Source organism: Drosophila mauritiana, unplaced genomic scaffold (genome assembly GCF_004382145.1).
Source record: "Drosophila mauritiana strain mau12 unplaced genomic scaffold, ASM438214v1 U_199, whole genome shotgun sequence".
Classification (NCBI taxonomy): domain Eukaryota; kingdom Metazoa; phylum Arthropoda; class Insecta; order Diptera; family Drosophilidae; genus Drosophila; species Drosophila mauritiana.
Window position 1 is genome coordinate 1 of NW_022881332.1, and position 20,426 is coordinate 20,426.

The 20,426-nt window shown below is 42.2% G+C and overlaps 2 non-coding genes and 1 pseudogene across 2 annotated transcripts; all 3 read left to right on the top strand.

Moving 5' to 3' along the window:
• Positions 1 to 7,283: 7,283 nt before the first annotated feature.
• Positions 7,284 to 9,276, top strand: LOC117149340. The gene has a single exon (XR_004460223.1). It is a non-coding gene; the product is annotated as a small subunit ribosomal RNA (ribosomal RNA).
• Positions 9,277 to 9,961: 685 nt separating this feature from the next.
• Positions 9,962 to 10,140, top strand: LOC117149336. The gene has a single exon (XR_004460220.1). It is a non-coding gene; the product is annotated as a 5.8S ribosomal RNA (ribosomal RNA).
• A 395-nt stretch (positions 10,141 to 10,535) lies between these two features.
• On the top strand, positions 10,536 to 19,358 carry LOC117149341 (annotated as a pseudogene).
• The last annotated feature ends 1,068 nt before the right edge of the window (positions 19,359 to 20,426 follow it).

The following is a 20,426-nucleotide window of genomic DNA, read 5'->3' on the forward strand; positions in this document are numbered from 1 at the left end:
AAGTGGCGTCGATACGATCCAGTCCGGGGATTTGCTGGCCTTTAGGGAGGCGATCTCCTGCGCAACCTCTTCAGGGTGACGGGCTCTATCGCAAGCTGGGTGGAGATGGACTCTCAAGGAACCTGGTGGGGCAGCACGCTCTTCACCAGTGCATCTGTTGAATGGGGTGAATGCGTTCTGGAGGTGATCTGCGAATGCTTCTGCTCTTTCGTCATCGGAAACGGCACCAAGAGCCATCCGCTTGCGCACTGGCGACGCCTTTTTTGCAGGCCTCCTGATGTGGCGCGTGACATGCCACAGATTGTGTTGCGGGTCACCAGGTTCCAGCTCTTCAAGGAATCGATTGAATGAGTCCTGCCGTAGTGTGCAAAGCTTGACCTTAAGCTCCTTGCTGGCTCTGTTGAGTGCCGCTTTATCCCTTGGGTTGCGCGAGGAGAACCAAATACGTCTGAGGCGCCTCTTCTCCGCCACGAAGGCCGCAATCTCTGGAGACCAAAGGTGGAGATCTCGCTCAGGTGTTCTCGGGGTAGTTGGAGGAGGAGGGTTGGCGAACTTAGCCGCATTGTGCATTCCTCAGTGAGTGTATAATCGCCGCATCAATGTCTCTTGGGGAGGAAAGAGGAGGATCCAGGTCCAGGGAGGATAGCATCCAGAAGGTAAATTTGGAGGAGTCGGTATGCTTCCCGGTGAGTCTTCTGGGCAGGTCTTTTTTTTAGGACGGGATATTGAGGAGCATTCTTATTGCACTGTGGTCGGATAGCAGCTTGTTGTATGTGGTGCATGAGAGTCTGGCTTGTCCTATGCCTTTGGAGATGGCAAAATCCAAGAGGTCGGGAGACAAGGCAGGGTTAGTAGGCCAGTGGGTTGGCTCACCAGTGGAGTGGCAATTCAGTCTTCTGCTCTGCACGAACTTGTGGAGCGTTCTGCCTTTGGGTTGATGGAGCGGGACCCCCACCAAGAGTGTTTGGCGTTAAAGTCACCGGCTGCTATGAAGCGAGGACCAAAGGACTCGAAAAGCTCTTGTAAGCGAGTCTCGGTGACTGAGTGTCTGGGGGGAAGTAGACCGCTCCAATGGTGATGTCCCCCTGAAGGCTGGAGATTCGAGCCAGGGCACACTGGGCCCATTCCTCCTGGAACGCAGGTAGCTCCGTGTACTGGATACCACTCCTGATGAGCATGGCTGCTCCTCCGCGCGCTCTGCCAGATGGATGGTTGGCGAGTAAAACATCATAGCCGCTGATGTTGTAGTGGGATCGTGGACAAAAATGGGTTTCGGATACAAGGAGTATGTCAATCGCTTCCGTTTTTATAAGGTATTCTACCTCGGCTCTGCTCCTCTGCAGGCCGTTAGCATTCCAAATGACTATGTTCAGCTTATTTCCATGATTTGGCATTGAGGATGGAAGCAATAAGCTGCGTCATTTGGGAGAACATTTTCTCCATCATACTTTCAACCATTCCTTGAAAACGGGCAAAGATTTGTTCCAGGTTATTGGATTGCGGAGCTTCGGGTGGGGTTGGCGGTTTTGGTTGGGATCGGATTGCTGTGGTACATGAGTAGCCTTGAGCGCGTCTTTATAGCTCATGTTGGAGATGTTTGGGATCTGGATGGTGCTGGGCTTGCTGGTGGGTGTGGCCGGTCTGGTTTAGGGGCTTGCTGTGCCTTGGCCTTCTTGTAGGCAGGGCATCCTCTGTATGAAGCGGGGTGGTCAGCTTGGCAGTGAAGGCAGCATGCCTTCTCATCCTCCTTCTTAGTGCAAGTCCTGGAGTCGTGTTGGCCACCACATTTCACGCATCGGTGCTCGAGGAAAGCAGTAGCGCTGGGTATGTCCAAACCCTTGGCATCTAAAGCACTGAGGCACGTCGTTGAATTTACGGGGAGGCTCGATGGTGACGACCGACCTGCACAGTCTCCTGATTTGGTAGACCTCCTTGTTGTTACTGGCGGGTTCCATGTTGGCGAAAAATAACCCGAGTGGCTCCTTGGTTTTACCCAAGGAGACCTCTGACATGCCCTAGTCTTTCAAGTTCTCTTGAATCTCGTCACGATCGGCGGTGTGGTGTAATCCCTTGATTACGACTCTGTATGCCCTCTCATCTTTGGGCTGGAACGTGCGATGCCTTTTGTTCTGGGAAACCAGGTGCTACGAAGCTCGGAGTAAGACTCCTTGTCAGGCATCATTACACGCACGTTGTTGCGTTCCGATTTGTATGTGAAGTCTTTGCTGGGACCCACGAGAGTCGTAATCATCTTGATCAGAGCAGAAATGTTGGTCACGTCCGGGATGAATATCGGGGGTGGCTTGAAAGTCCTCGGGGTAGGCTTGGGTTTGTCCGGGGTTTTGTTGGCAGCGGGTACAGGTTCTTCGTCTGAGGCGGCTTGGTCGTCGTCGTCATTCTTCCTCATCGCTCGAGAGGATGGCAAACTGGTTGTTTGCTAACCTACGACGCGAAGCTGCGCTGGTGCTGGGCGTGACGTCAAGTTCCTCCATTTGGGGCTTGCGCGCAGGCTTGCGCTTGACCTCACCGGGCTCCGAATGCGAGGTGCTGGAGTCGCTGCTAGTGCTGGGCTCCCTTGCTCTAGGGCCTTCTTGCAGGGCGTAGATTTGCCTGGCTTGATGACACGCGGGGGGCCTGCCAATCCATGTTGTAGGGTGATGGGTAGAAGGGGGGGGGGGGGGTGGGTACAGTTGGTCGGAGAACAAACCACTGCACGTGGCTGCTGCTGTGTTAAAGTTGCTTAACTATGCGCTTGATGTAAACAACCAGATAACACGCACGCTCGAGTGTGCGTTAGTGTTGGTGCGAGTCCGTTAGGCACGCGAGCTGAACCAATCAGAGCGCGCGGCGATATCTCGCGACGCGGTGACCGGTATGCGAATAACGGAGGTAACGAAATACGAAAAAAGCGAAACAATTTCTTGCTTGCGGTCCGCAGGCACGTCTGCACTCGTTGAGTGTTCGATCGCGACCAATTTAGTGACGCATATGATATTGTCCCTATCATACTTCAAGTTGCCAAATACTCGTCATCAATTTAGTGACGCATATGATATTGTCTATCATATAATTAATATAAAGACTTTACAAGTTGCCAATCGTCATCAATCGCATATGATATTGTCCCTATCATATAACTTCAAGTGTCATCAATTTAGTGACGCATATGATATTGTCGACTCAAGTTGCCAAACACCTCGTCATCAATTAGTGACGCATATGATATTGTCCCTATCATATACTTCAAGTTGCCAAAGGTGACATATGATATTGTCATCATCTTCCCAAACACCTCGTCATCAACTCCCTATCATCTTTAAAGGTTGCCAATACCTCGTCATCCGCATATGATATTGTCTCTATCATATAATTAATATAAAGACTTTAATGATTGTGTCACGTTGCCAAAGTCATCAATTTAGTGACGCATATCCCTATCATATAATTATAAAGACTTTAAAGAATTGTATCAAGTTGCCAAATCGTCATCAACTACTATATTATGGTTGCGCCGACCTCTCATATTGTATTCTCTTATGTCTTCATAGGATTTTGGCAATTATACGAGTAAATTAAATAATATACATATGAAAATGATTAATTATTATATGTATAAGGGAAAAAATGCTGAAATATTCCCATATTATCTTAGTATTATAGAGGAAAGACCGTTGCCGACCTCTGATATTGTTCAAAACTTATGTATTTATATGATTTTGGCAATTATATGAGTAAATTAAATAATATACATCAGAGCGCGCGGCGATATCTCGCGACGCGGTGACGGTATGCGAATAACGGAGACGAAATACGAAAAAAGCGAAACAATTTCTTGCTTGCGTCCGCAGGCACGTCTGCACGTTGAGTGTTCGATCGCGACTCATAATTTAGTGACGCATATGATATTGTCTATCATATAATTAATATAAAGACTTTTTAAAGAATTGTATCAAGTTGCCAAACACCTCGTCATCAACTACTATATTATGGTTGCGCCGACCTCTCATATTGTATTCTCTTATGTCTTCATAGGATTTTGGCAATTATACGAGTAAATTAAATAATATACATATGAAAATGATTAATTATTATATGTATAAGGGAAAAAATGCTGAAATATTCCCATATTATCTTAGTATTATAGAGGAAAGACCGTTGCCGACCTCTGATATTGTTCAAAACTTATGTATTTATATGATTTTGGCAATTATATGAGTAAATTAAATATATACATATAAAATGATTAAATATTATATGTATAATGTATAAAGGAAAAAATGATGAAATATTCCCACATTATCTTAGTATTATAGAGGAAAGACCGTTGCTGACCTCTGATATTGTTCAAAACTTATGTATTATATGATTTTGGCAATAATATGAGTAAATTAAATAATATACATATGAAAATGATTAATTATTATATGTATAAATGTATAAGGGAAAAAATGCTGAAAATATTCCCATATTATCTTAGTATTATAGAGGAAAGACCGTTGCTGACCTCTGATATTGTTCAAAACTTATGTATTTATATGATTTTGGCAATTATATGAGTAAATTAAATAATATACATATGAAAATTATTAATTATTATATGTATAGGGAAAAAATGCTGAAATATTCCCACATTCTCTTAGTATTATAGAGAAAAGCCATTATAGTGAGAGGGTATAGTAGTGTAAACGACCGGAATTACGACAGAGGGTTCAAAAACTACTATAGGTAGGCAGTGGTTGCCGACCTCTCATATTGTTCAAAACTTATGTATTCATATGATTTTGGCAATTATATGAGTAAATTAAATAATATACATATGAAAATTATTATTATTATATGTATAGGGGAAAAAGCTGAAATTCCCACATTCTCTTAGTATTATAGAGAAAAGCCATTATAGTGAGAGGGTATAGTAGTGTAAACGACCGGAATTACGACAGAGGGTTCAAAAACTACTATAGGTAGGCAGTGGTTGCCGACCTCTCATATTGTTCAAAACTTATGTATTCATATGATTTTGGCAATTATATGAGTAAATTAAATAATATATATGAAAATTATTAATTATTATATGTATAAGGGAAAAAATGCTGAAAATATCCCACATTCTCTTAGTATTATAGAGAAAAGCCATTATAGTGAGAGGGTATAGTAGTGTAAACGACCGGAATTACGACAGAGGGTTCAAAAACTACTATAGGTAGGCAGTGGTTGCCGACCTCTCATATTGTTCAAAACTTATGTATTCATATGATTTTGGCAATATATGAGTAAATTAAATAATATACATATGAAAATGATTAATTATTATATGTATAAGGAAAAAATGCTGAAATATCCCACATTCTCTTAGTATTAGAGAAAAGCCATTATAGTGAGAGGGTATAGTAGTGTAAACGACCGGAATTACGACAGAGGGTTCAAAAACTACTATAGGTAGGCAGTGGTTGCCGACCTCTCATATTGTTCAAAACTTATGTATTCATATGATTTTGGCAATAATATGAGTAAATTAAATAATATACATATGAAAATGATTAATTATTATATGTATAAGGGAAAAAATGCTGAAAATATCCCACATTCTCTTAGTATTATAGAGAAAAGCCATTATAGTGAGAGGGTATAGTAGTGTAAACGACCGGAATTACGACAGAGGGTTCAAAAACTACTAGGGTAGGCAGTGGTTGCCGACCTCTCATATTGTTCAAAACTTATGTATTCATATGATTTTGGCAATAATATGAGTAAATTAAATAATATACATATGAAAATGATTAATTATTATATGTATAAGGGAAAAAATGCTGAAAATATCCCACATTCTCTTAGTATTATAGAGAAAAGCATTATAGTGAGAGGGTATAGTAGTGTAAACGACCGGAATTACGACAGAGGGTTCAAAAACTACTATAGGTAGGCAGTGGTTGCCGACCTCTCATATTGTTCAAAACTTATGTATCATATGATTTTGGCAATAATATGAGTAAATTAAATAATATACATATGAAAATGATTAATTATTATATGTATAAGGGAAAAAATGCTGAAAATATCCCACATTCTCTTAGTATTATAGAGAAAAGCCATTATAGTGAGAGGGTATAGTAGTGTAAACGACCGGAATTACGACAGAGGGTTCAAAAACTACTATAGGTAGGCAGTGGTTGCCGACCTCATATTGTTCAAAACTTATGTATTCATATGATTTGGCAATAATATGAGTAAATTAAATAATATACATATGAAAATGATTAATTATTATATGTATAAAAAAATAATCATTTATATATGAATAATGGAAAAAAAATGAAATGTTCCTATAATCTCTTAATATATAAGAGAATAGCCCGTATGTTGGGTGGCAAACGGAATTGAAAATACCCGCTTTGAGGACAGCGGGTTCAAAAACTACTATAGGTAGGCAGTGGTTGCCGACCTCCCGCATTATTCGAAATATTTATTTCGGATTATGTTTATATTGGTTACATACAATAAAGTATATTATTATCCGTACAAATTTGTTTCTCAGTTCTATAGAACACGGGACTTGGCTCCGCGGATAATAGGAATATACGCTTTATAGATAATATCGTTGAAACAAAAGTCAAGTTTCTATTATATATAGAATAACAAATCGTTTCCATATATTATCGTTAATTTTTGGAGGCAGGCAAATATTAATTTATTACCTGCCGTATAGTTGGATTATTATATCGTTACGGTATAATACAAATATGGATTCTTATGAAAGAAATATAAAATTATATATTAAATGTGGAAATATTATCATATGCGCTTGGTTTTATGTTATATATTACCAGAGATATATATGAAAAGAGATAAATTTTAAATTTATCTTCAAAATGCAAATGATTTAACTTAATATTTATATTGGTTAAACAAAAATTGTACATGTGTGGATACAATAATTATGTATGTTGGAAATAAAATGATATTTTATAATGAAATATGTATGTATAAAAGATAAAATTATAGAAATATATATATTACAATAATTAGATGAAATTCTTGTTATATTGGTAAAACAAGTATAAATTAAAAATGAAAATATGGATTACGAATGCTATATAAAAATGGCCGTAATCGAATGGATTTTTTTACTTATATATTTAAAATTTTACCCAAAGGCGAAATATTGAATTTTATTCAATATAATAAAAATCATGGAATTATATAAGTGAAAAATCTATATATCTATATATCTATTATATTGCTTATTTCGATTCAAAATATATGAATGGAATATGAAGGAAAAAATTATTCTGGTTGATCCTGCCAGTAGTTATATGCTTGTCTCAAAGATTAAGCCATGCATGTCTAAGTACACACGAATTAAAAGTGAAACCGCAAAAGGCTCATTATATCAGTTATGGTTCCTTAGATCGTTAACAGTTACTTGGATAACTGTGGTAATTCTAGAGCTAATACATGCAATTAAAACATGAACCTTATGGGACATGTGCTTTTATTAGGCTAAAACCAAGCGATCGCAAGATCGTTATATTGGTTGAACTCTAGATAACATGCAGATCGTATGGTCTTGTACCGACGACAGATCTTTCAAATGTCTGCCCTATCAACTTTTGATGGTAGTATCTAGGATACCATGGTTGCAACGGGTAACGGGGAATCAGGGTTCGATTCCGGAGAGGGAGCCTGAGAAACGGCTACCCATCTAAGGAAGGCAGCAGGCGCGTAAATTACCCACTCCCAGCTCGGGGAGGTAGTGACGAAAAATAACAATACAGGACTCATATCCGAGCCCTGTAAATTGGAATGAGTACACTTTAAATCCTTTAACAAGGCCAATTGGAGGGCAAGTCTGGTGGCCAGCAGCCGCGGTAATTCCAGCTCCAATAGGTATATTAAAGTTGTTGCGGTTAAAACGTTTCGTAGTTGAACTTGTGCTTCATACGGGTAGTACAACTTACAATTGTGGTTAGTACTATACCTTTATGTATGTAAGCGTATTACCGGTGGAGTTCTTATATGTGATTAAATACTTGTATTTTTTCATATGTTCCTCCTATTTAAAAACCTGCACTAGTGCTCTTAAACGAGTGTTATTGTGGGCCGGTACTATTACTTTGAACAAATTAGAGTGCTTAAAGCAGGCTTCAAATGCCTGAATATTCTGTGCATGGGATAATGAAATAAGACCTCTGTTCTGCTTTCATTGGTTTTCAGATCAAGAGGTAATGATTAATAGAAGCAGTTTGGGGGCATTAGTATTACGACGCGAGAGGTGAAATTCTTGGACCGTCGTAAGACTAACTTAAGCGAAAGCATTTGCCAAAGATGTTTTCATTAATCAAGAACGAAAGTTAGAGGTTCGAAGGCGATCAGATACCGCCCTAGTTCTAACCATAAACGATGCCAGCTAGCAATTGGGTGTAGCTACTTTTATGGCTCTCTCAGTCGCTTCCCGGGAAACCAAAGCTTTTGGGCTCCGGGGGAAGTATGGTTGCAAAGCTGAAACTTAAAGGAATTGACGGAAGGGCACCACCAGGAGTGGAGCCTGCGGCTTAATTTGACTCAACACGGGAAAACTTACCAGGTCCGAACATAAGTGTGTAAGACAGATTGATAGCTCTTTCTCGAATCTATGGGTGGTGGTGCATGGCCGTTCTTAGTTCGTGGAGTGATTTGTCTGGTTAATTCCGATAACGAACGAGACTCAAATATATTAAATAGATATCTTCAGGATTATGGTGCTGAAGCTTATGTAGCCTTCATTCATGGTGGCAGTAAAATGTTTATTGTGTTTGAATGTGTTTATGTAAGTGGAGCCGTACCTGTTGGTTTGTCCCATTATAAGGACACTAGCTTCTTAAATGGACAAATTGCGTCTAGCAATAATGAGATTGAGCAATAACAGGTCTGTGATGCCCTTAGATGTCCTGGGCTGCACGCGCGCTACAATGAAAGTATCAACGTGTATTTCCTAGACCGAGAGGTCCGGGTAAACCGCTGAACCACTTTCATGCTTGGGATTGTGAACTGAAACTGTTCACATGAACTTGGAATTCCCAGTAAGTGTGAGTCATTAACTCGCATTGATTACGTCCCTGCCCTTTGTACACACCGCCCGTCGCTACTACCGATTGAATTATTTAGTGAGGTCTCCGGACGTGATCACTGTGACGCCTTGCGTGTTACGGTTGTTTCGCAAAAGTTGACCGAACTTGATTATTTAGAGGAAGTAAAAGTCGTAACAAGGTTTCCGTAGGTGAACCTGCGGAAGGATCATTATTGTATAATATCCTTATCGTTAATAAACATTTGTTATAATACAAATAAATACAATTTACCAAAATAAAAATATTACAAAATGATTCCACGGAATCAAAAGTTAAAGTCAAAATAAAATGAAGATGGCTTTTATTTTATATGTGGGGCTTGGCAACCTCATAAAAAGACTTTAACATTATTAATGTTGTTGTGCGTATTTGTGGCAGTACCTACTACAACAATGGCGTTTCCTATAAAAACAAATTCTCGAAAATGGAAATCGAAGAAACTGAACAAAATTTGAAAGTAGAAGTCGAATTAAAATTAAAATAATTTTGAATGTGGTATTCAAAATAAGTGTGTGTGTATATGGACCATAATATACACGCGTTGCGAATATGTATTGTTCATCTATGTTATGAGCATACGTTGGCTAATGCAACAACCTAAAATATACAATGTTTGTACCTGTCATCCATCAGGTTAATGTTTTATATAAATTTTGCAGTATGTGTCACCCAAAATAGCAAACCATAACCAGATTTTTATGATACATAATGCTTATATGAAACTAAGACATATCGCAACATTTATTTTTAGGTATAAAATAAATTTATTGAAGGAATTGATATATGCCAGTAAAATGGTGTATTTTTAATTTCTTTCAATAAAAACAATATTGATATTATATAAAAATGAATTATAAAACTCTAAGCGGTGGATCACTCGGCTCATGGGTCGATGAAGAACGCAGCAAACTGTGCGTCATCGTGTGAACTGCAGGACACATGAACATCGACATTTTGAACGCATATCGCAGTCCATGCTGTTATGTACTTTAATTAATTTTATAGTGCTGCTTGGACTACATATGGTTGAGGGTTGTAAGACTATGCTAATTAAGTTGTTTATAAATTTTTTATAAGCATATGGTATATTATTGGATTAAATAATGATTTTATTCATAATATTAAAAAAGAAATGAAAAACATTATCTCACATTTGAATGTGAAAAACGAAGAGAAATATTTTCTTTTTCAATCAAATAATACTGAGAAATGTCTAGCATAAAAAATTGAAATATTTTTCATCTAGAATTGTCTCTTATTAATGATTCGGAAAAAGAAAAATCTTGGTTTTGTTATTATTCTTCGTTGGTTCGTTAAATGGATAAAAAATAACTTTGCTTACAAGAACTATTGGAACTATTTATAACGAATTTAATTGATTGTTTTATCATTTATATATAAAGAATTTATGGCAAAAAATAGTTATATATACAACCTCAACTCATATGGGACTACCCCCTGAATTTAAGCATATTAATTAGGGGAGGAAAAGAAACTAACAAGGATTTTCTTAGTAGCGGCGAGCGAAAAGAAAACAGTTCAGCACTAAGTCACTTTGTCTATATGGCAAATGTGAGATGCAGTGTATGGAGCGTCAATATTCTAGTATGAGAAATTAATGATTTAAGTCCTTCTTAAATGAGGCCATTTACCCATAGAGGGTGCCAGGCCCGTATAACGTTAATGATTACTAGATGATGTTTCCAAAGAGTCGTGTTGCTTGATAGTGCAGCACTAAGTGGGTGGTAAACTCCATCTAAAACTAAATATAACCATGAGACCGATAGTAAACAAGTACCGTGAGGGAAAGTTGAAAAGAACTCTGAATAGAGAGTTAAACAGTACGTGAAACTGCTTAGAGGTTAAGCCCGATGAACCTGAATATCCGTTATGGAAAATTCATCATTAAAATTGTAATATTTAAATAATATTATTAAGAATAATGTGCATTTTTTCCATATAAGGACATTGTAATCTATTAGCATATCCCAAATTTATCATAAAATATAACTTATAGTTTATTCCAATTAAATTGCTTGCATTTTAACACAGAATAAATGTTATTAATTTGATAAAGTGCTGATAGATTTATATTATTACAGAGCGTTAATTTTTCGGAATTATATAATGGCATAATTATCATTGATTTTTGTGTTTATTATATGCTCTTGTATGATTAACAATGCGAAAGATTCAGGATACCTTCGGGACCCGTCTTGAAACACGGACCAAGGAGTCTAACATATGTGCAAGTTATTGGGATGTAAACCTAATAGCGTAATTAACTTGACTAATAATGGGATTAGTTTTTTAGCTATTTATAGCTAATTAACACAATCCCGGGGCGTTCTATATAGTTATGTATAATGTATATTTATATTATTTATGCCTCTAACTGGAACGTACCTTGAGCATATATGCTGTGACCCGAAAGATGGTGAACTATACTTGATCAGGTTGAAGTCAGGGGAAACCCTGATGGAAGACCGAAACAGTTCTGACGTGCAAATCGATTGTCAGAATTGAGTATAGGGGCGAAAGACCAATCGAACCATCTAGTAGCTGGTTCCTTCCGAAGTTTCCCTCAGGATAGCTGGTGCATTTTAATATTATATATAAAATAATCTTATCTGGTAAAGCGAATGATTAGAGGGCCTTAGGGTCGAAACGATCTTAACCTATTCTCAAACTTTAAATGGGTAAGAACCTTAACTTTCTTGATATGAAGTTCAAGGTTATGATATAATGTGCCCAGTGGGCCACTTTTGGTAAGCAGAACTGGCGCTGTGGGATGAACCAAACGTAATGTTACGGTGCCCAAATTAACAACTCATGCAGATACCATGAAAGGCGTTGGTTGCTTAAAACAGCAGGACGGTGATCATGGAAGTCGAAATCCGCTAAGGAGTGTGTAACAACTCACCTGCCGAAGCAACTAGCCCTTAAAATGGATGGCGCTTAAGTTGTATACCTATACATTACCGCTAAAGTAGATGATTTATATTACTTGTGATATAAATTTTGAAACTTTAGTGAGTAGGAAGGTACAATGGTATGCGTAGAAGTGTTTGGCGTAAGCCTGCATGGAGCTGCCATTGGTACAGATCTTGGTGGTAGTAGCAAATAATCGAATGAGACCTTGGAGGACTGAAGTGGAGAAGGGTTTCGTGTGAACAGTGGTTGATCACGAGTTAGTCGGTCCTAAGTTCAAGGCGAAAGCCGAAAATTTTCAAGTAAAACAAAAATGCCTAACTATATAAACAAAGCGAATATAATACACTTGAATAATTTTGAACGAAAGGGAATACGGTTCCAATTCCGTAACCTGTTGAGTATCCGTTTGTTATTAAATATGGGCCTCGTGCTCATCCTGGCAACAGGAACGACCATAAAGAAGCCGTCGAGAGATATCGGAAGAGTTTTCTTTTCTGTTTTATAGCCGTACTACCATGGAAGTCTTTCGCAGAGAGATATGGTAGATGGGCTAGAAGAGCATGACATATACTGTTGTGTCGATATTTTCTCCTCGGACCTTGAAAATTTATGGTGGGGACGCAAACTTCTCAACAGGCCGTACCAATATCCGCAGCTGGTCTCCAAGGTGAAGAGTCTCTAGTCGATAGAATAATGTAGGTAAGGGAAGTCGGCAAATTAGATCCGTAACTTCGGGATAAGGATTGGCTCTGAAGATTGAGATAGTCGGGCTTGATTGGGAAACAATAACATGGTTTATGTGCTCGTTCTGGGTAAATAGAGTTTCTAGCATTTATGTTAGTTACTTGTTCCCGGATAGTTTAGTTACGTAGCCAATTGTGGAACTTTCTTGCTAAAATTTTTAAGAATACTATTTGGGTTAAACCAATTAGTTCTTATCAATTATAACGATTATCAATTAACAATCAATTCAGAACTGGCACGGACTTGGGGAATCCGACTGTCTAATTAAAACAAAGCATTGTGATGGCCCTAGCGGGTGTTGACACAATGTGATTTCTGCCCAGTGCTCTGAATGTCAAAGTGAAGAAATTCAAGTAAGCGCGGGTCAACGGCGGGAGTAACTATGACTCTTTAAGGTAGCCAAATGCCTCGTCATCTAATTAGTGACGCGCATGAATGGATTAACGACGGACGTGTTTTCGTTGCGCTCGTGTACAGATTGCGAATAACTAAGTTTTCCTTGTTTGGAAAGTAATTAAATCGGTGATTTAGTGCTCCGCGGAAGTCGAGTGAAAATTGTCGAGTGTTAAAAACAAGCGGTTTGGAAATTATTAACAATAAACTATTGGAAATTTTCCACTCCGCACGTGCTGCGAGGCGAGCTTACGAGTAAGTTTTTCGAGTAAGCTTTTTGAGCAGCTGTCAAAAAGCTTATTGGTGGCAGTCACTGCTAGGGTTTGTGTATAGGGACAGTTTAGTGCTACCAGACGCTACCGATAGGTGGAGCTCTAGAGCATCTACCTTTTGTCAGTGAGCAAACGAGCATACGGTTGCTGGCGTCGACGATAGGAGGAGCCACCATCGGAGTTATGCCGACGAGAGCGACAGCAGCGCGAGTGCCTTGAGCGGATGTAGTGCTCGAGGAATCCAGACGAGGCAGGCGCAGAAGCCATCTGGCCTCTAAGAGCTCGGCGCCGACGCAGGCGAAATTGGTTGCCCTGGCGTCGAATGGAGTGCCAGAACCGTTGCGTCGCTGGATTGCGCTGCCCCCCGCTGCTTGTTGATCCTGCCCCTGCTGCCGACCACACTGCCTCCGCCGTTTCCACTTAAATTGTTGCCAGCGCTACCGCTGCCGCCCGTGCTGGGCAAGCAGCCATGATGGCAGAGCTGTCGGCCACCCAGCGCATGGTGAGAAGCAGCTTCCGTAGGAGAAGTGGACACGGAAGAGCTCTCGTATGCTATCAGCCGCTACGATGAGCTGGTGCTGGCGTTAATGCTCCGGTGTGGAGAACTGGAGACGCGGCTCGCTATGCCGCCACCGCCGCCGCCGTCGTCGAATCCGTTAAAGAATACGGCCGCCAATGCTCCCCAGATGCCACAGGTTGCACCCATCGCTGCCCGCGGAGGTTCGAGACGTGGTCAGCGGTGGTGAAGTGCGAGCGCTATCGGGGAAAGCTATAGCGGAAAAGGTGCGAACGATGGTTGCACCCTCCCTCGAGGTACGTGAGCTCCGTCGAGGTGGTGGTGCGATCATTCGTACTCCTTCAGTTGGAGAGCTGCAGAAGGTCGCTGAAGTTGGGCTAAATGTGGCACGGAATGCGGCCGAGAAGCCGAAGGTCGTCGTCTATGACGTCGACACAGCTATCGGCCTGCATGGAACTTCGTATGACTATGTCCAATTTAAGAAGTCCGTGCACCTGGTGACCAAGGCGTGGTCGGTAACCGACGGCGCCACAGTAAATGTAACGCTAGAGGTAGACGAAGCTTGATGTAGGTCGTGTCTAGATGCCGAGCACAGGTCCGCACATACGCCTGCCACAGATGCGTGGGTTTCGACCACAAGGTCAGCGAATGGGACAATGTCTGCCGCCAGTGCGGGCAACAAGGCCACACCGCGGCAAAGTGCCAAAACCCGGTGGACTGCCGGAACTGCCGTCACAGAGGGCAACCCGATATACGGGGCGTTGCTGGCGAGGGTGCAAGCTAGACATTAATGTTATCCAAGCGAACTGTGGCCGAGGCAGAGCGACCATCGAGCTCGGAGTCCGACTCAGGAGATCGGAGTCTATGTTCGCGCTGGTGCAGGAGCCGTATCTCGGCGGGGACGGAATGGATGTGCTGAAGGAATGAGAATTTTCACCGATCGGCGAGGGAAGGCAGCCATCCTAGTAGATCAACAGGAAGCCATCTGTATGCCAGTGGAGACCCTCACGGATTATGGCGTATGTCTGGTCGTTAAAGGGAGCTTTGGCTCAATCTTCCTTTGCGCCGCATACTGCTTCGATGCACCTCTGGAACCGTACCTCCGGTACATGGATGCGGTCCTGCTGCAGGCCAGCAGAACCCCGCAATCCTGGGCCTCGACGCGAATGCAGTGTCCCATGTGGCTTAGCAAGTCATGCCGAGGGGCAAGCTAACTACAGACGGGGTGAGCTGCTGTCAGAGTGGATGCTGGAGGCAAGAGTCGCCGCCCTAAACCAGTCAACAGAGGTGTACACGTTCGACAATCACAGAGCTACTAGCGATATCGACGTGACAATCGTCAATGAGGCAGCATCTATGTGGGCCACATATGAGTGGAGAGTGGACGAGTGGGAATTGAGTGACCACAACATCATTACTGTTGTGGGAACCAACCGCGCGCGCAGTTGAGAGCATAGCTCCTGTGCCGTCCTGGAACTTCTCCAATGCACGTTGGCGATTGTTCAAGGAGGAAATGGTGAGTAGAGCAGCCGAACTTCCGGAAAACTTCTCAGAGTCGCCGTTGGACCAGCAAGTTTCGACCCTGCGCAGTATAGTACATAATGTATGTGATATTGCGCTGGGAAGAAAGTCCCAACAGGAGAGCACGTTGGTGGACTGCCGACCTCTGCGCTGCAAGGCGCGAAGTCCGGAGACTTCGTCGCCTACTCCAAGATGGAAGGCGTCGTGATGACGGTGCCGCTATAGAGCGTGTAGTGGTCGAGCTGAGGCGGGCCTCAGCAACTACAAGAAGCTCATTGGGAGGGCGAAAATGGATGACTGGAAACGCTTCGTGGGAGATCATGCCGACGACCCATGGGGGCGCGTCTACAAGATTGCCGAGGCCGCAGAAAGTGCACGGAGATTGGGTGCCTCCGCGTGAATGGCGAGCTCATCACTGATTGGGGTGACTGTGCACGAGTGCTCCTCCGCAATTTCTTCCAGTTGCGGAGTCCGAAGCACTGCCATCGCGGAGGAAGTCCCGGCCCTCGAAGAATTCGAGGTTGATGCATGTGTTGCCCGGTTGAAGAGCAGGCTCTCCGGCTTGGACGGCATCAATGGCACTATCTGCAAGGCAGTCTGGCGCGCATACCCGAGCACCTAGCATCGTTGTTTTCCCGATGCATCCGATTAGGATTTTTCCCGCTGAGTGGAAGTGCCCACGAGTTGTCTCGCTCCCTCCTCATATAGAGGAATATGCTTGCTGCCAGTCTTTGGGTGCTCGAGGCCATCATGGTGAATCGTGTGAGAGAAGTTCTTCCGGAAGGCTGCAGATGGCAGTTTGGATTTCGCCATGTGTGGAGGATGCTTGGAGACACGTGAAGAGCAGTGTTTGTGCCAGCCCGGCGCAATTTCGTGGACTTCAAAGGAGCATTCGACAACGTCGAATGGAGTGCTGCACTCCGCCGACTAGCAGACTTGGGATGCCGGGAGATGGGCTTGTGGCAGAGCGGCCGAAGAGCAGTGATCCGAAGCAGTTCCGGTACTGTGGAAGTACCGGTAACTAGAGGCTGCCCGCAGGGGTCAATCAGTGGCCCATTTATCTGGGACATTCTGATGGATGTACTGCTTCAGCGTCTCCAGCCGTATTGCCAGCTGAGTGCATACGCTGATGACTTGCTGCTTCTCGTCGAGGGAAATTCCCGAGCTATGCTAGAGGAAAAAGGAGCACAGCTGATGTCCATCGTAGAAGCGTGGGGAGCGGAAGTTGGCGTTGCCGTCTCGACCAGCAAGACGGTAATAATGCTGCCTTGAGACGTGCGCCTACGGTGAGGTTTGCTGGAGCGAACCTTCCGTATGTGCGTAGCTGTCGGTACCTTGGCATCACGGTCAGTGAAGGAATGAAATTCCTCACGCACATAGCTTCGCTTCGCCAGCGGATGACCGGAGTCGTTGGAGCATTGGCGCGTGTGCTTCGAGCCGACTGGGGCTTCAGTCCTCGAGCCAGGCGGACCATATATGACGGACTCATTGTTTGGTGCCCCGGTATGGTATGACGCGAGCAAGTAGCCGCCCGGAGACGACTAGCCTCCTGCCAGAGGCTTGCCTTTCGGTATGCCGAACAGTGTCCACAGTGGCACTGCAGGTACTTGGTGGAGCTCCCCGCTTGACTTGGCTGCTAAGTTTTTAGCGGTCAAATACAAGCTGAAGCGTGGATACCGCTGGAGGAGAACCGCTGGAAGCAGAGGAAGACTCGCCTAGAAGAGTGCTTACTGCAGAGTTGGCAGAACAGATGGGATGATGACGCATAAATTCATCCCATATGTCACTCTCGCCTATCGGGATCCAAGATTTGGATTCTCGATGAGGACGTCTTACCTGCTGACAGGTCACGGGTCGTTTAACGCATTTTTGCAAGGGAGAGCCCTCAGCGATACCACTGCTTGCGCTTGTGGAGATCCATATGACCCCTATATGCAGATTTGCGGAACCTCGATGGACTTGGAGTGCAGCGCCTTGGCGAAAACTGGACCTTCGATAGAATCCTGGAAGATCAACAGAGGACTCAACGGCTGGCAGTGTTTGCGGACGAAGTGTTCCGTAGGAGGAGGGGTGTTTAGCCCAACAACTTCGCCGTGTGGTTAGCGGGCGAGAAATACTTCCACAGTCCGCTATTGCTTGTCGTAAGAGGCGACTAATATAGCATAGGTCCCTCTAACCCTGCTTGTCGGAGCAAAAGGAGGAGGCCCACCGAGCCTCTCTTTCGGTACCACGGGTTGTGCAGCTATCCAAGACTGCACATTGAGGTAGGCCCCTGGTGGGAGTATCGTGGTGGCTGTGGTTGGTACTGTTCGACGTTTGAGTTACGGTGCTAGTTGCGCAAAACTCGGGTGCTGTGACCCAGAGATCAGTAGAGATTTTAGGTAGATCTCGCTCCTCAGCAAGGGGGAGTGCTTGCCCGGCAAGCAAGTACTCGAATTGCTACCGGGTGGTCGCTATGTACATAGCTATAGCTTCTAGTCCGGGACGCTTGTCTGGCGTATCCAGACACATACACCATGTTGATACATGCACCACTTGTGGGTGTTCAGGGTGTCGTGGTTGTAATCCCTTCAGTGTGGAACACGCCACGTAAAACAAGTTCGGAGAGATCTGAAAAGTCGTCGTTGTCCCTATCTACTATCTAGCGAAACCACAGCCAAGGGAACGGGCTTGGAATAATTAGCGGGGAAAGAACCCTTTTGAGCTTGACTCTAATCTGGCAGTGTAAGGAGACATAAGAGGTGTAGAATAAGTGGGAGATATTAGACCTCGGTTTGGTATCGTCAATGAAATACCACTACTCTTATTGTTTCCTTACTTACTTGATTAAATGGAACGTGTATCATTTCCTAGCCATTATACGGATATATTTATTATATCTTATGGTATTGGGTTTTGATGCAAGCTTCTTGATCAAAGTATCACGAGTTTGTTATATAATCGCAAACAAATTCTTTATAAAACGATGCATTTATGTATTTTTGATTTGAAATTATAACTCCAATTACTCAGGTATGATCCAATTCAAGGACATTGCAGGTAGGGAGTTTGACTGGGGCGGTACATCTCTCAAATAATAACGGAGGTGTCCCAAGGCCAGCTCAGTGCGGACAGAAACCACACATAGAGCAAAAGGGCAAATGCTGACTTGATCTCGGTGTTCAGTACACACAGGGACAGCAAAAGCTCGGCCTATCGATCCTTTTGGTTTAAAGAGTTTTTAACAAGAGGTGTCAGAAAAGTTACCATAGGGATAACTGGCTTGTGGCGGCCAAGCGTTCATAGCGACGTCGCTTTTTGATCCTTCGATGTCGGCTCTTCCTATCATTGTGAAGCAAAATTCACCAAGCGTTGGATTGTTCACCCATGCAAGGGAACGTGAGCTGGGTTTAGACGTCGTGAGACAGGTTAGTTTTACCCTACTAATGACAAAACGTTGTTGCGACAGCATTCCTGCGTAGTACGAGAGGAACCGCAGGTACGGACCAATGGCACAATACTTGTTCGAGCGAACAGTGGTATGACGCTACGTCCGTTGGATTATGCCTGAACGCCTCTAAGGTCGTATCCGTGCTGGACTGCAATGATAAATAAGGGGCAATTTGCATTGTATGGCTTCTAAACCATTTAAAGTTTATAATTTATTTTATAAACGACAATGGATGTGATGCCAATGTAATTTGTAACATAGTAAATTAGGAGGATCTTCGATCACCTGATGCCGCGCTAGTTACATATAAAAGCATTATTTAATACAATGACAAAGCCTAGAATCAATTGTAAACGACTTTTGTAACAGGCAAGGTGTTGTAAGTGGTTGAGCAGCTGCCATACTGCGATCCACTGAAGCTTATCCTTTGCTTGATGATTCGATAAATAAATGATTTTTCCTGTAGCCAAACAAACACCTCGTCATCAATTTAGTGACGCATATGATATTGTCCCTATCATATAATTTTTGATATAAAGACTTTAAAGAGCCAAATACCTCGTCATCAATTTAGTGACGCATATGATATCATATAATCTTCAAGTTTCGTCATCAATTTAGTGACGCATGATATTGTCCCTATCATATAATTTTTGATATAAAGACTTTAAAGACAAGTTGCCAAATTCCACCAAGCATATCATATCCAATTAACAAAAACAAACAGACGCCTCTGTGCGGTCCCATCATTTAGTGACGCATATGATAATCATATAAGACTTTAATGAATTGTGTCAAGTTTCGTCATCAATTTAGTGACGCATATGATATTGTCCCTATCATATACTTTAAAGAATTGTATCAAGTTGCCAAATACCTCGTCATCAATTTAGTGACGCATATGATATTGTCCTATCATATAATTAATATAAAGACTTTAATGAATTGTGTCAAGTTGCCAAACACCTCGTCATCAATTTAGTGACGCATATGATATTGTCCCTATCATATAATTTTGATATAAAGACTTTAAAGAATTATATCAAGTTGCCAAATACCTCGTCATCAATTTAGTGACGCATATGATATTGTCTCTATCATATAATTAATATAAAGACTTTAATGAATTGTGTCAAGTTGCCAAACACCTCGTCATCAATTTAGTGACGCATATGATATTGTCCCTATCATATAATTTTTGATATAAAGACTTTAAAGAATTCTATCAAGTTGCCAAATACCTCGTCATCAATTTAGTGACGCATATGATATTGTCTCTATCATATAATTAATATAAAGACTTTAATGATTTGTGTCACGTTGCCAAACACCTCGTCATCAATTTAGTGACGCATATGATATTGTCCCTATCATATAATTAATATAAAGACTTTTTAAAGAATTGTATCAAGTTGCCAAACACCTCGTCATCAACTACTATATTATGGTTGCGCCGACCTCTCATATTGTATTCTCTTATGTCTTCATAGGATTTTGGCAATTATACGAGT